General features: G+C 35.9%; 1 long non-coding RNA gene across 1 annotated transcript in view; it reads left to right on the top strand.

Annotated features, from left to right (window-relative positions):
* The window catches only part of LOC144295779 (uncharacterized), a 15,987-nt gene extending 2,091 nt beyond the window's left edge, over positions 1-13,896 (top strand). Inside the window, exon 2 of the long non-coding RNA XR_013362880.1 lies at positions 532-13,896. This is a non-coding gene — a long non-coding RNA (uncharacterized LOC144295779). The remainder of the gene's footprint in view (positions 1-531) is intronic.
* Positions 13,897-14,620: the final 724 nt, after the last annotated feature.

A 14,620-nucleotide genomic window follows, 5' to 3' on the forward strand; every position in this document is an offset into this window, starting at 1 on the left:
GCTTGGGGGTAAAACAAAGGGGGCCCGTAAGGTGTACTGAGGTTTGAGGCTTTTTTTTTTTTTTTTTAAGAAAATAGGCAATAATGGAATTATTTTCAAAAACACTTGACATTAAAAAAATTTTTATTCTGGTGGCAGCATGAAGAATATTACTGGAATTGGGAGAAACTAGGAACCAGCACACCATTTAGAGTGTTGCAGTAGTCCACAGTAGAGATGACAAGGGTAGAAAGGTAGCATAGCATATTGGAGAGACTGAGAAGCAGTGAAAAGTAGGGATGGACCTTAGGATACTAGGCAACCATTCACAAGGCAACCATTGGAAGGAGAGCCTGCTGTGGAGACAAAGAGATATCAGAGAGGCAGAAGGAAAATCAATCAAAGTGCTATCATAGAATCCAAAAGGAAAGAGAGTTTTGAGAAATTGAAAATAATTCAAAAGAAAGGTTAGAAAGTAATTTTTTAAAAGCTTTAAAAAGATCATGAAGTCTTGGAAATAGATCTTTGGTGACTGACATGATTTAATTTCAGGAGAGCGGCAAGGAGGAAAAAAATGCCTTATTTTGAGCCATACACACACCCATATTTATATCCTTTTAAAAAAGATTTGTTACAGCATTAACTAAAACAAGTCATGTTGAATATGCTAAAGTAGTTTAAAGATTTAAGTTAGATTTGATATTAGAATGGTTTAATATGTTTACTTAGGCTTTATGTAATACAGTTCAGAGGATAGACTACTAGTAATTGTTAACATCTGTGTATGTCATGCCCTATTCTTAGTTCTTACCATTTTTTGTTTCAGTTAATCCTCAATTATTCTATGAGGTTGGTACTACTATTATCCACATTTCACATGAGAAACAGGCTCATGTGCATTGTAGCACAAGTACTCTATTTTACTTTATTTTTTGTTGCCTTCCTTGACTTTACTCTTAAACGTCTCTGGCAGAAATAGTTGTTGAATGCATGTTGTTGAACATCAGAAGAAACCCATCTAGAATGTAGGCTGCTATTGAAACGTGGGTGAGAGTGGATGAATGAATACAGAGAGGTTACAGCCCAGGTTGGTGTAAAAACTTGATGAGTTGAAAAATGCCCACGGCTTTGGTTGAGTCCTCATCCTTTCAAAAGTAAAGCAAGTATGGTATAAAGCAAATGTATGCATTTCAAAGAGGTAGTTGAGTGATAAATGATCCAGCAGTAAAGTTGGGAGCAAGAAGTTGTGTTGACATTTTTCTTACCCTGTGAGTTAGGGAATGTGGGAGAAAGAGTAGTCACCATTGCACAGGCTTTTGAGGAAAGTGGCATCATTTAGGAGAAAGTTGGGTTTCAGTAAGGGCTAAGATGAGGGAAGAGAACTTGTGGAAAAGTAAAAAAAATACTGGGAAATCTAGCTGCAATAAGCTAGGGAAGTCTAATTGAATGTTCCGAGGGACTTAGTGGCAGGATTTGTGATGGGCAGACCAGTGAGTAGCAGGTTCAGGGGCATTTAATGGTACCAGAGGAGTGTGTGGGATAAAGAAGTCAAGGTTCTCTCCTTTACGCACCTGATGCAATCAATACACTACCATAACCTTTAGTACTTAGTTGTGTTCATCTGTTTCCACATCTATTTCTTTTCAACAACCTTCCAGGGCTCTACCTTACACGTTATTGTATCTGTACCTGGCACACAGAAAGCACCAATAAGTATTTATTGAATGAGGAGTGTGGGAAAGAACAGATGAATGGAGAGTTGTGGCTAATCGGCAAGGCTAGGCTAATATGGTTGGGAAAAAGGTGGAGGTGGATATGGGTGATCCAAGAAAACTTACTTGAAGAAGTTTCCAGAAGCACCTTCCTGGGCCTGAAGCCCAACCTTACAACTCAGCACTATAAGCTGAGGCCCTAAATCCTCGTCTGGTTCCAATTATCCCCTTTCCCCCAGGGCTAGACTCAACAAAAACTGGCACCTCACCAAAAAGTCTACAATTCTGACATCCGCTAATGTAAGGAGCCATAGATGTGTGTGTGTGTGTGTGTGTGTGTGTGTGTGTGTGTGTGTGATGTGCCCAACCTTCCTCCTCCCCCATCCAGCTACAAATTCTGGCCAGTCCTGCTTGGTCTTTTTTTTTCCTCCTGGTCTCTGACAGTTCTTAGCCAGATAGATTCTTTTGAGCTCTGAAAGCAGAATGGGGGAATTTGGAGAGGGTCTGGCAACAAGGGTTGGTGGCAATGGTTTTCCCTCAGAGCTTAAGGTAGGAGAAGCATGAGAGCTCCATTTTTTGAGAGAGGGGAGGGAGAAATAATTAGTGTAAAAATTTTGTAAAACATAATCTAAGTACCTATTAACTAAAACATTGTATGGCTGTGTAAGTTTCAGATACTGTGCTCCCCTGTGAGGTTGGGGAGGGAGCTTTTATCAGGGGATGGTACAAATCTCAACATAAGGAAGTTACTATGTCTCAGAACACCTGAAAAGAATCTATAAATTATAAATAGTACATCCAACACTTCTTTAAGTGATCTAAATTCTTGTCGTGTTGGGGAAGGTTCAATGTACTTAATTTCAGATAAATCATATTTACGCATCTCTCTTTGCAAGTCCCTTCCTAAGTGTTAAGGGATGGAGAAATACTTTACACCCAGTTTATTTGACAGACACTTTTCTTTAACCCTATGAGATGAGTGTTTCATATTTCTTCTGAAATACTTGCTGACTATGATCTCAGATGGAGCTACTTTTAAAAGAGTGTCCTCTGAATATGACAAGCTGGATTTTGAGAGTATGTACTAAAGTGGACTCTTGAATCCAGGTGTTTTGTTTTAGTATTTTACATCTGCGTTGCATCAGACACAGCAGAGGTTAGCATTCCGTTTTTTCTGCTTTCATAGTCCTATTCCAGGTCTGTAAATTTGAAAAAGTGGTTTATATTTTCATCATGAAGAATATTTGTGGAGCATACAATTGTAGATTACACACAACAAAATTTAAATTCTAGCCCCATTTCTATTACCCTTCATTTACCAGCCAACATGTAAGAAGCATAGAGTCACGTTAATACTAGCTAAAGAGGGATCCCTGGGTGGCGCAGTGGTTTGGCGCCTGCCTTTGGCCCAGGGCGCGATCCTGGAGACCCGGGATCGAATCCCACGTCGGGCTCCCGGTGCATGGAGCCTGCTTCTCCCTCTGCCTGTGTCTCTGCCTCTCTCTCTCTCTCTGTGACTATCATAAATAAATAAATAAATAAAAATACTAGCTAAAGAGAAATTTAGTTCAGAAGGCAGATCTACCCAAACCATCATATAGTTGCATATAGAGCCTAAAATAATATATGTATATACCTGATATTTTTTATTCAGATGCCATTTTTGGATAGTAGGGTCAATATTTTCCTCCACTGGCAAGAATAATTGAGGGGAAGCTTTTGTATTTTTGAAAATTCAAAAATTTGTTCCTTGAAGACCATTAAAAACTGGAGGAGAGGGCAGCCCTGGTGGCCCAGCGGTTTAGCACCGCCTTCAGCCCCAGGATCAAGTCCCATGTCGGGCTCCCCTCTGCCTGTGTCTCTGTCTCTCTTTCTCTCTGTCTCTCTCTAATAAATAAATAAAATTTTTTTAAAAAACTGGAGGAGAGAAAATTTGCCTTTATTCAAAGCTACTACTAGGAGGTTACTGCAAAAGCAGTTTATGCTAATCATCTTCAGAACTAGGAGGCTGATTTAGAATCTAAAAGCTGAGAAAGACAGCCTAAGTCATTCTGATTGTACGGTTTGAGTTTTTTTGTTTTTTCCTCATGGAAGCAATGCATGCGCAGTATAGAAAATTAGAAAACACAAAAGGGCAAAAAGAATGGAATCCAGAGCACAAAGAATCACTGGAAATGAATTGCCTTGCAGGTATTCTTTTATATGACAAAATATATCTATTTTAAAAAAATAGATTGACGCTGTTTTCTAAGTAAGTTGGGACATTTTTCTCTTGGCTTTTTTCATGACCGTGTTTTTATTTCATAAAATATGTCATGCTGAAGCCTTAGGAAACATCCTTCCTTTACTTCAGGAGTGGCGAATTACACGTAGGCTATTTACTCGCATTTTTCATTTCTGTCAGCATGGTAGGATGCCAAATGGCTGTTCTGAATAATTTTCAAAGGTATGTTTTTTTGATACTTTGCCAGGGAAATCATAACTCTTAAAGTGCTCCATAACCCTAACCATACAATTGGATCTATGGATAGATATTATGTTCCATGTTTTGTTGTTTTCTCACTGTTTTAGCATCTGGGATTGATGCCAAAGGCTATTCAGCCTCACTCCATTTATTAAATTAGAGTGTACAACTAAGTTTACAATAGAGCATAGAAGAAAAAAAAGAAGACCTGTTTGTTTATTGTTTTAGTTAGGTGTTTTTACATCAGCAAGAAAAGAAAGCATTATTTCTCAAATACCTCAGTGAAATTGCCTGACAATGGTTAACAGAATAATTGCCTCATGCCTGGGTCTTTAGAAGAGCTCCCTGCCTTATTCCAAACCATCTTCCATAGTACTGCCAAAGACGTTTGTCCCCTCAAATTCAAATCTATTATTTCAGCTCCTTGTTCCCTGCCCCACAGGATTAATTCCAGACTCTTTAGAATGGCAAACAGGCCTTTTGTCACCTGACTTTTAAGAATGTCATCTCATTCTTAAATCCTTTACTCTGGTCACGTTAAATTACTTGGAATTCTTTGAAAATGTCATGAAGTTTCATGCCCCTGTACTTTGACTCCTGTCCTCCCCTTTTCCTGGAAGGCTCTGTTGCACTGTCTCGGGGCAAGCATCACTCCTCTGATGCAGCCTTTCTTGACTTGCTCTACTGTTGTGCTTTCCCCCTTCCAGAGAGGACAGATCTGTGCCCCACTGCATATGCATACAGGAAGTGTCACAGGGTCTGTAACACATTGTTGCACTTCTTGTTTTTTTCACATGCCTCTCCTTGTTGGCCTGTAAACTCCATATTCCCCATCTGTTTTGGAGCTAGTTGTGTCCTTTTATAGCTCTCACCTTTCATTAGGAACATAGTCATAGCCTTTCAGCTGGCCTGCCTGCCTTTCTCCTCTCCTCACTCACCTGTTCCCTGATCCTTCTCCACATTCTCACCACAGTAGACTCAAGAAACAATGACTGCATCTTTCAAGAAAAAGTCTGGTGATCCAGACTGGATGAAATGAGCCCCAAGGCACAATTAGCACTGAGTCTAATTTATTTCCCACAGTAAGTATTTAAGACTGCCTTGGCCCTAGCACCCTGCTGAGAGATTCTCGAATGTGGGAAGGTGGAGAATGAGGAGTTAACTAGGAAATGAATGGGCTGTGAGAAACTAGATGAAGAATCATACAAGTCACAGATACAAAAGGGTATAGTTAGCCAGGATTCCACCAGGGCGGCCAGAACTTGCATGGGTAAGGCACTCAGGAGTGTGTTACTAGGGCTTCTCTGTGGCCCTGGGTCAGAGTGGTACTGAAGTCAAGAGAACACTGTCCCAGGGGTGGAGGGATGGGTTAAGTCAGGGATGGGGATTAAGGAGTGCACTTGTCGTGATGAGCACAGAGTGATGTATAGAAGTGTTGTATTACTATATTGTACAACTAAAATGAATATAACCCTGTATGTTAACTAACTGGAATTTAAAAAAACAAAAAATACTGTCCAGTGTCCAAAAGTAGTTGAAAAATTCTTCAAAGCAGAGAAGGACCTACAGTGTGGAAGATAGAAAGAGCAACAGAAGTCAAAATCTGGTCAAAATACATTCCATGGGAACCTAAAATTTTAAAATAGTTTGTGTATGACTAATTGCAATACAAAATAATTTCTTCCTTTACCACTATATTCATTAAATGATTGTTCTGAGACATCCTTTTTTTAAAATAGATGTAAAAAGTGATTCAGAATGTGTAAATTCATCTTTCTGCCCACAATTAAAATTTTTGTTGACCTGATGAGTGAGAAGTGATGGCTTATTGTTACTTCAGTGTAATTCTTCCTGATTGCTGGTAAGATAAAGCAGGTTTTCATATTTATTTATTGTTTAGATTTGCTTTCCTGGAAATGCCTATTCACACATCCTTTGCTCATTTTTCTATGGAGTTTTTCATCTTCTTCCTATAAATTTGTACGTGCTCATGTACTAAAAATGTTAACCTTTGTCTTATGCATTACAAATGTTTCTCATAATCTGCTGTAATATTTTTCTTTTGGTATCTTCAAGCTATACATTTTTTAAAAAGATTATTTATTTGAGAGAGAGAGAGAATACACACAAGCATGAGCAGGAAGGGCAGAGGGAGAGAGAGAATCTCAAGCAGACTCCCTGCTGAGTGTGGAGCCTGATGTGGGGCTTGATCTCATGACCCTGAGATCACGACCTGAGCTGACACCAAGAGTTGGATGCTTAACCTACTGTTCCACCCAGGTGCTTCATACAGTTTTAAATAAATGTCTCTTTTCCTTTACAACACCCTGGCTATTTCAGTTGAAAGTGTTTCCCTAGCCCCTAGTATATGAATTTATTCTAAAATTTTATTCTAAAATGCTATTTTTAATACTTTGTTTTTAATTCATATGGAATTTATTTTTCAATATGGATTAAGAGAGGAGTCTAGTTTTATTTTCTTCTAGGGGCTATGTTAAAATCCCATTTACACTAAGAGACATTTTGAGACTCTCCATTCTAATGATCTAAATAGTTTTCCGAACAGCAAAACTAGCTAACATTTATTATGCCTGTATGTGCCAAATACTGTCCTAAGCATTTTACATATTTTGGCCCATTTAATCCTGGCAGCAACATTATAGGTCAATTCTGTTATTCCACATGAACTTTAAAATGCTTTTATCAAATTAAAAAGAATCCATTAGGATTATGGTTGGAATTACATAAAATTTATACATTGATTTTGGGAAAATTTACATGCTATATATATCCATCAATAATATTTTATAATTTTTTCCATATGTCTTAAAGCTGTCTTGTTGAATTTAGCCTTAAATATTTTGTAGTTTTATCACTGTTACAAATGGAATGTCTTTCCATTTTTATTTCTTTTTAAAGACTTTATTTATTTATTTGAGAGAGAGAGAGAGATAGTGAGAGAGAGCACAAGCAGGGAGGAGATGAAAAGCATTCTCCCTGTAAGCAGGGAGCCCAACACAGCACTGCATCCCAGGACCCGGGGATCATGACCTGAGCCAAAGGCAGATGCTTAACTGACGGAGCCACCCAGGCATATTTCTATCTGACTATTCCTATCAGCATTCTTGCCGTATGATGTGAATAATAGTTGGGTTAGGGTAAATTATGCTGCAGTGGCAACCTGAAGCTCTCAGTGGTTTGTAACGACAATCTCTTCATACTATGTGTCCATCACAAGCTGCCAGCAGCTCAGCTTCACACTATCTTCACTTTGAGACCCAGGCTAACAGAGTAATTGCTAAGCACGTTGCACCCTTGTAGTAGAGGGAAGGAAATCAAGGCACTGCATCTCCTGGCTCATAAAGTTTCTACAAAGAAGGATGCCTGAGTGGCTTAGTGGTTGAGCATCTACCCTTGGCTCAGGGCATGATCCCAGGGTCCTGGGATCTCCCTCTGCTTATGTCTCTGCTCCTCTCTCTGTGTGTCTCTCATGAATAAATAAATAAAATCTTTTTAAAAAAAAACTTTCTATAAAGAAGTGTCCCTCGTCCCATACCCTCACATTTCATAAGCCAAAGAAAGATATATGCTCATATCTGATATTGAAGTGTCAGAAATCCACAATCCTTTTACAGGAAGGGGCCCTTCAGGTCACAATGCCAATGGGATGGAAATAGTACTCCAACATGAAGGACAGCAAATATTCTGATCAGTAGTACAAACTATCACAGTGTTTGGTTTTTTAGTTGGCAAGATTGAGAAATCCTAGAAAATAATATGTATGTAATAGACCTCACTGTTCAACAATACCTATTTCCTCTACTTCTAAGCATGTAACAAGATTATTTTTAATCTCTTAAAATTAGGTATAGCTGTGTGACTAACCCTGGCAAATGAAAATATGAGTGGAAGTGATATTTTTCACTTCTGCATGTAAGCATTGAGGAGTTAGAGCATGTGTCTTTATAATATCTTCGCTGTCCTGGTGATTATGGTTGTGTATGTTGATATGGAAGTACCAAAAGACCAAAGCAGCTACAATGCTGGGCCATAATGCAGAAGATAGTTGCCCTGGATGCTTTCCAGGTGGAGGCTCTTTGTGGTTTTAAATAACTGAGAGTTAAGGGGTTTGGAGGCCTCTTTTTGGTTTTACTGCAGTATAACCTAGCCTATCTTAATACAGCCTACATATTTTAAATATTTTAATAAATGTGTGTGTATATATGTGTGTGTATGAATGTTTATATAGATATATATATTCACTTATGCATATTGCTATCTGGGACAAAGTTCTTTAAGTATTTGGAGTACCATGATTTGGAGTACAATGATATTTTTCCTGCATAAACCACATTCATAATGCACACTATACAATTTGCAGTTTAGATTTCTTTACCATGGATCAAGAACTATACTAGCAGTAAAATGTAAATGCAGAATCTTACAACTTCCCCCTCCTGTTCTATAATTGTCACACCAAAACCAACAGCATTGCTTATAACTTGCCTTTACTGAATCTTTCCAAACAATTTTTTAAAAGATTTATTAGAGAGAGAGTGCAGGGGTGGGGGAGAGAGGAAGGGGCAGACTGAGAGTGAGAGAGTCTTAAGTAAGTGCGATGCTGAGTGCAGAGCCTGATGTGGCCCTGGATCTCACAACCCTGAGATCAGGACAAGAGCCAAAACTAGATTTGGATGCTTAACTGACTATACCACCCAGGTACACCTTGAATCTTTTTAAAGCAGACAACTTAGTTTTCATAAAAACAACAATTCATTCTTTTCACATTATTGTTTTTTGAATTCAGTAATATTTATTTAAATTACTTAGTTTTGATAGCAGTACAACTGTCATAAAAAAGTTTTGGAGAAAAAAAACGTTTCAGAGAAAACACAACTGGGTATTAGTAAGCATAGAACAACCAGTGAAAGTGGGATAGATGGTTATCTCACAAGGTGAGGGCATCTATCCTGCCATAGGTAATAGTCTGTAAGTACTGCAGATGAAAATGAGAACTTGTGTAAATCTTGCACTTATGTAGAAGTAAATTGAAAGAGCTTCTACCATATAAAGAACAATGTGCACACACACATACATCTGTATGTATATTGGTATATGTATATGTGTCTCTGTTGTATTTATCTTGTGTCCAGTTACATTATTCAATTATCATGTTAATTCTAGTAGGCCCTTTTTGAAAGCATTATCTTGGGGGTTATAAATATGTAATCATATTATCAACAAACAGATAATTTAATTTCTTCTTTAACAAATTTATGTTAATTATTTCCTTATCTCACTGCACTTGCAAAATAATGTTGGATAAATAATGATGATAGTGGGTCTGCCCATCTTTTTCTTGATTCAGTAAATATTTATAGCATTCTACATGAAGTTTCTTAAATATTTTTGTTGGATTTATTACTAGATATATTATTTTTGTACTATTGTAACTGGTATCCTTTAAAATTAAAATTTGCAACTGTTTTTTTGATGGGATATGGAAATGCAATTAACTCTGATTTATTGATCCTATGACTAGCAATCATTTTTTGATAATTTTTTATTATAATTTGTGGTAGAATCTTTGAGTTTTTTTATATAGACATTTATTTAATTTATAAATAATGACAATTTAGTCTCTTCCTTCCAATCCGTATACTCCTTTACTATTTTTTTCGATGTCCTGCAATAGCTAAAACTCCAGCATAAAGTAATTAGGAATGAAAACAGTTTATCTCCTAGCCTTAGTCTTTTTTTTAAAAGAAATGCTTTTAACTTTGAAGCTATGGAGTATTACATTTGCTGGAGATATTTTTGCAGATATCCTTTATTAGGTAGGCTAAGGATGTTCTTTTCTATTTCTTTTTGGCTACAATTTTTTGTTTGTTTTTATTATAAATGGCTTGTGAAATTTTTTTGAATGTTTTTCTACCTCTTTTGAAATGACCATATGATTTTTCTCTTTTAATCTGTTAATGGGATAAATTGCATTAATAAATCTCTAATGGTACAACAATCTCGACTCCTTGTAGACTCAGTTGGTCATTATCTTTGTATATATATCATTTGATACAGTTGCTTTTATTTTGTTTAAGATTTTTGCCTCCATGATGAAGATTGAAGTTGTATTGTAATTTTTTCTTGTCTGGTTTTATGTATAACGTTATACTAGCTTTATAAAGTCAGGGGATGTTCCTCCTTTTATACTCCCTAAAAGAGTTTACAATTGGAATGATCTCTTCCTTGTATCTTGGCAAACTTGCTTATAAAACTGTTGGACCTAGTGTTTTCTTTGTGGGAAAATTTTTACTAATGATTATAGGCTAGATGGTAATCAAATTATTTAACAATCTATTAGAATGGTTACACTAATCAATCAAAACTGACCATGGCCCTACATGAACAGTATAGATGTAGAATTGCATATAAGCCAAATATAAGGCTTATTTATGATTTTAAATTTCTTAGGTGAGTTTTGTAAATTTGTATTTTCAGAAATTTGCCAATTTTACTTGTTTTTAAAGTTATTGATAAGTTTCTTGTAATATTTTATCTTTGTAGTTGCTGTTGTATTTATGATTTCTTTTTCCATTCTTAAAATTGTATCTGCTCTCTCCATCAATTTGCTAAGGGTTTGTCAATTTTATTAATTTCTTTTCAATGAATCAACATTTTCATTGTTAATCCTTTTTACTGAATGTATTTCATTAATTTTTGCTCTTTTAATTATTTCCTTTATTCTATTCTATTTAGATTTTTTGTTCTTTTTGTAATCTCAACTTTTCTTTTTTTATTAATATAAATATTATAAGGCTATCACTTCCTCCATCTACCACTTTAGCTGTATTTCATAAACTTTCCTATAGAATTGTTATTGTTGGTTCTAATTTTCTTATTTGCTTTTGCTTTCTTTCTGACCCATGAACAATTTAGAATTATGCTTTAAATTTCCAAGGTTTTTTTTTGGGGGGGGGCTATGTTTTTGTTATTAATTGTATTGTGATCAGAGAACGTGTTCCACGATAATGATTCTTTGGCCTCTGGTAAGACTTACTTTATCGGCTGATACATTGTCAATTTTTATAACTGTTCCTGGGAACAGAAAGTGTATTCTAGTTCTTAGATATAGGCATCTATATATGCTTATTAGACATGGTTTATTTATTGTGATGGTCAAATCATCCCTATTATTACTGATATTTTTATCTTGTCAATTTCTGGCAACGATTTATTAAAGTCTACCTCAATAATAGTGTATTGTCAATTTCCTTTTCTTGTTTTATCATTTTTTTGGTTGACATTTTTTGAAGCTATCTTATTAGAAGTATGCAAGTTTACAATTGCTTACATCTTTCTAATGAATTGGACCTTCCTTAGTAGGTAATAAACCTCTATCTCTAGTAATGCTGTTTGCTTTTTTCTTTTCATTGCTGTTTGCTTTTGCTTGTAACTCTTCTGTGAACTTGTTTTACACGTGTCTCATGTAAACAACATGTAACAAGATTTTGCTTTCTATCTAATCTGATAAAAAGTTTGACTCACTTACCCTTATTGTTATTTTAATTATTTGAATTTAACTTCTACTATTTTATTTTATTTATTCTATTGTTCTGCTTTTTTAAATTTTTTTTTGTTCTGCTTTTTTGAATTCTTTTTTTTTACCTTCTTGACTTTTTTATTGTTTTGTGGGTTTTTTTTTCTTAATCTGTTTATCTCTGGAGCTTATACCTTATTTTTTAATATTTTACTAGGTGTCCTATAATTTTAACATATATATGTGTCTGTGTAATTTAATAAAATATATAACTAATAAAGTGTGTAGTTTAGTAAGTCTTGAAGTTAGTTAGTGTTTTACCTTCCTGAACAAAGTATAGACTTTCAAATGCCTTATTCCTAATTATCAACTCCCAACTTATATGCCATTTTTACCAGCATTCTAGTTGTATATCATTTTTAACCTTATTATTAAGATATTACAACTGTTGTTTACCACAGTGATTGTCTAGATTTACCCATGTGTTTATTATTTTCTTTGCTATCTGCTTTGGATCTGAGACGTTCTTTCTAGGATGAGTTTTCTTCATCCTGGGAATATATCCTGTAGAAATTCCTCTAGTGAGTAATAGTAAACTTTCATTTTTTATGTTCGTCAGAAAATGTTATTTTTCCATCCTGAAAGATAGTTTTGCTGGGTATAGAAATCTAGGCTGTCAATTATTTTCTCTCTTCATTTCGAAGATATTGTTACTGCCTTCTGGCATCCATCATTGTTGTTAATAAATATTACCATAAGTCTGTTTTTCCTTTGTGGGTAATCTGTATTTTTTCCCTGACTGCTTTAAGATTTTCTTTTTGTCTGCATTTGACCACAACATGTCTTGATGTGAATACCCTTTTATTTCTCCTGACTTGAATTTTTGTGGCACATAACTTTCATGATAAAACAGGAGCCACTCCAAAACAGTCAAATTTTACTCTTGCCTATCCTTACCCCCTAACACTTCCACCTCCTTTGAAGGCAACTGTGGGATCATGAGGTGACAAAAACAAGAATGGAGAAATGGAACCCATATCCTTGATAACCTCACTGAAAACAGATTGTCTACCTCTAGACTTCATGCTATAGGAAAAAAATAATTGCCTTTTTTGCTTAATGTATACTCTTTTGTCAGATATTCTGTGACTCCAAAATAATCTTAAAACATAATACTTTATTTTTTCCTGTGAAATGCAACAGAACATTGTAACACTGCTCAAAAATGTTTTTTAAATGACTACTAATCGTTTTGTATCAGGTACATGTAGAAATCTGTTTTATTTTTATGCATATGCCTAAATTAATGACTAGTAAGAAAATATTAATCACTTATTAAAAACAATTAGTAGAATTTCTCCTTCCATTGAAAATTTATTTGGAAATCTGTATATATTGAGATTACTTTTTAAACTTAGTGTTATGACTCATGTTGTCATTTTTTTAAAAAGATTTATTTATTTATTTGAGAGACAGGGTTGGGGCACCCCGGTGGCTCAGCGGTTTAGCGCCACCTTCAGCCAGGGCCTGATCCTGGAGACCTGGGATCGAGTACCACATCGGGCTCCCTGCATGGAGCCTGCTTCTCCCTCTGCCTGTGTCTCTGCCTCTCTCTCTCTCTCTCTCTCTCTCTCTCTCTGTCATGAATAAATAAAGTATTTAAAAAAAAAGAGAGAGAGAGAGAGAGACAGGGTTAGTGAGAGAGAGCACACAAGCAGGGGCAGAGGGAGAGGGAGAAGTAGGCTTCCCTGGACCCCAATGTGGGGCTCGATCCTAGGACCCCGGGATCATGTAGGAATCAGATATTTAACTGACTGAGCCACCCAGACACCCGTTATGTTGTCATTTAAACAAAAGTCTTAGGTCTTACAAGTAAAAGGAGTATCATTTTAAAGTTATTTCTGTTTTTGACTTCTGTGTCATGCCATTAATTCTTAAGAAGATTTGTTTTAAGTGGAGAACACTGTGAAAATGTATTTGTCTCATTAGGACAAAAGTCAAGCAAGTGCAGGAAAATAATTAATTTTATTAGTTAAGAGCAATGAAGAATCTGGTTTATGGATATGTATAAAAACTGTTCTTTTGTTTGAATGCCCTGGTATAGCAACTATTAAAAGATTGGAAATCCTGTTAAAAGATCTAAGTGCCTGACTCCAAATGCTTATTTGAATTTTGCCTCTATAAAGCTGCACAATATATTTCAAGTTATCAGCAGCACTTGATTTTTTTAAAAGATTTTATTTATTTGAGAGAGAGAGAGAGTGCAAGCACAAAAGAGCATGAGCAGAGAGAAGGGGAAGGGAAGAGGGGCAGAGAGAGAAGCAGACTCCCCCTGAGCAGGGAACCTGATGCAGGACTTGATCCCAGGACCCTGGGATCATGACCTGAGCCGAAGGCAGATGCCTAACCGAATGAGCCACCCAGACACCCTAGTACTTGACTTTTGAAAAATAACATCCCAACTAATCACTGCAAACAGAATTGACTAATTGAACAATTTAGAATCCCAAAATTCTTCTGTGTGTACTAACTCATTGTTATTGATGGCACTTATCAATACTTCCCATTCCTTTGCTATACAATAACTATTTTATTCATTCATTCACCAAATATTTATTTATTAAAGTGTCTACTATTAAAGTAACTATTGGCTATGGGGTCATAATGCCTGCCAGATATGATTCCTGTCCTCATAGACTTTCAGCCTCAGAGGGAAGCACCTATCAATCAAATAAATAAACAAAGAATTATGGCTCCAGCAAGTAGCACAAAAGAGAAATAAGTGGTCCTAATAAAAGAGATTTGAACTAGTCAGCTAGGTCAGAAAAGGCTTTTCAGGCCTGGTGAGTAGAAGTTAACTGAGTGAAGGAAGCAGAAAGTGAAAATAGACATAGGCAAGGTACTGTGATAAGAGGTAGCCTGGTGTAT

The sequence above is a fragment of the Canis aureus genome, chromosome 24 (genome assembly GCF_053574225.1).
Source record: "Canis aureus isolate CA01 chromosome 24, VMU_Caureus_v.1.0, whole genome shotgun sequence".
NCBI lineage: Eukaryota > Metazoa > Chordata > Mammalia > Carnivora > Canidae > Canis > Canis aureus.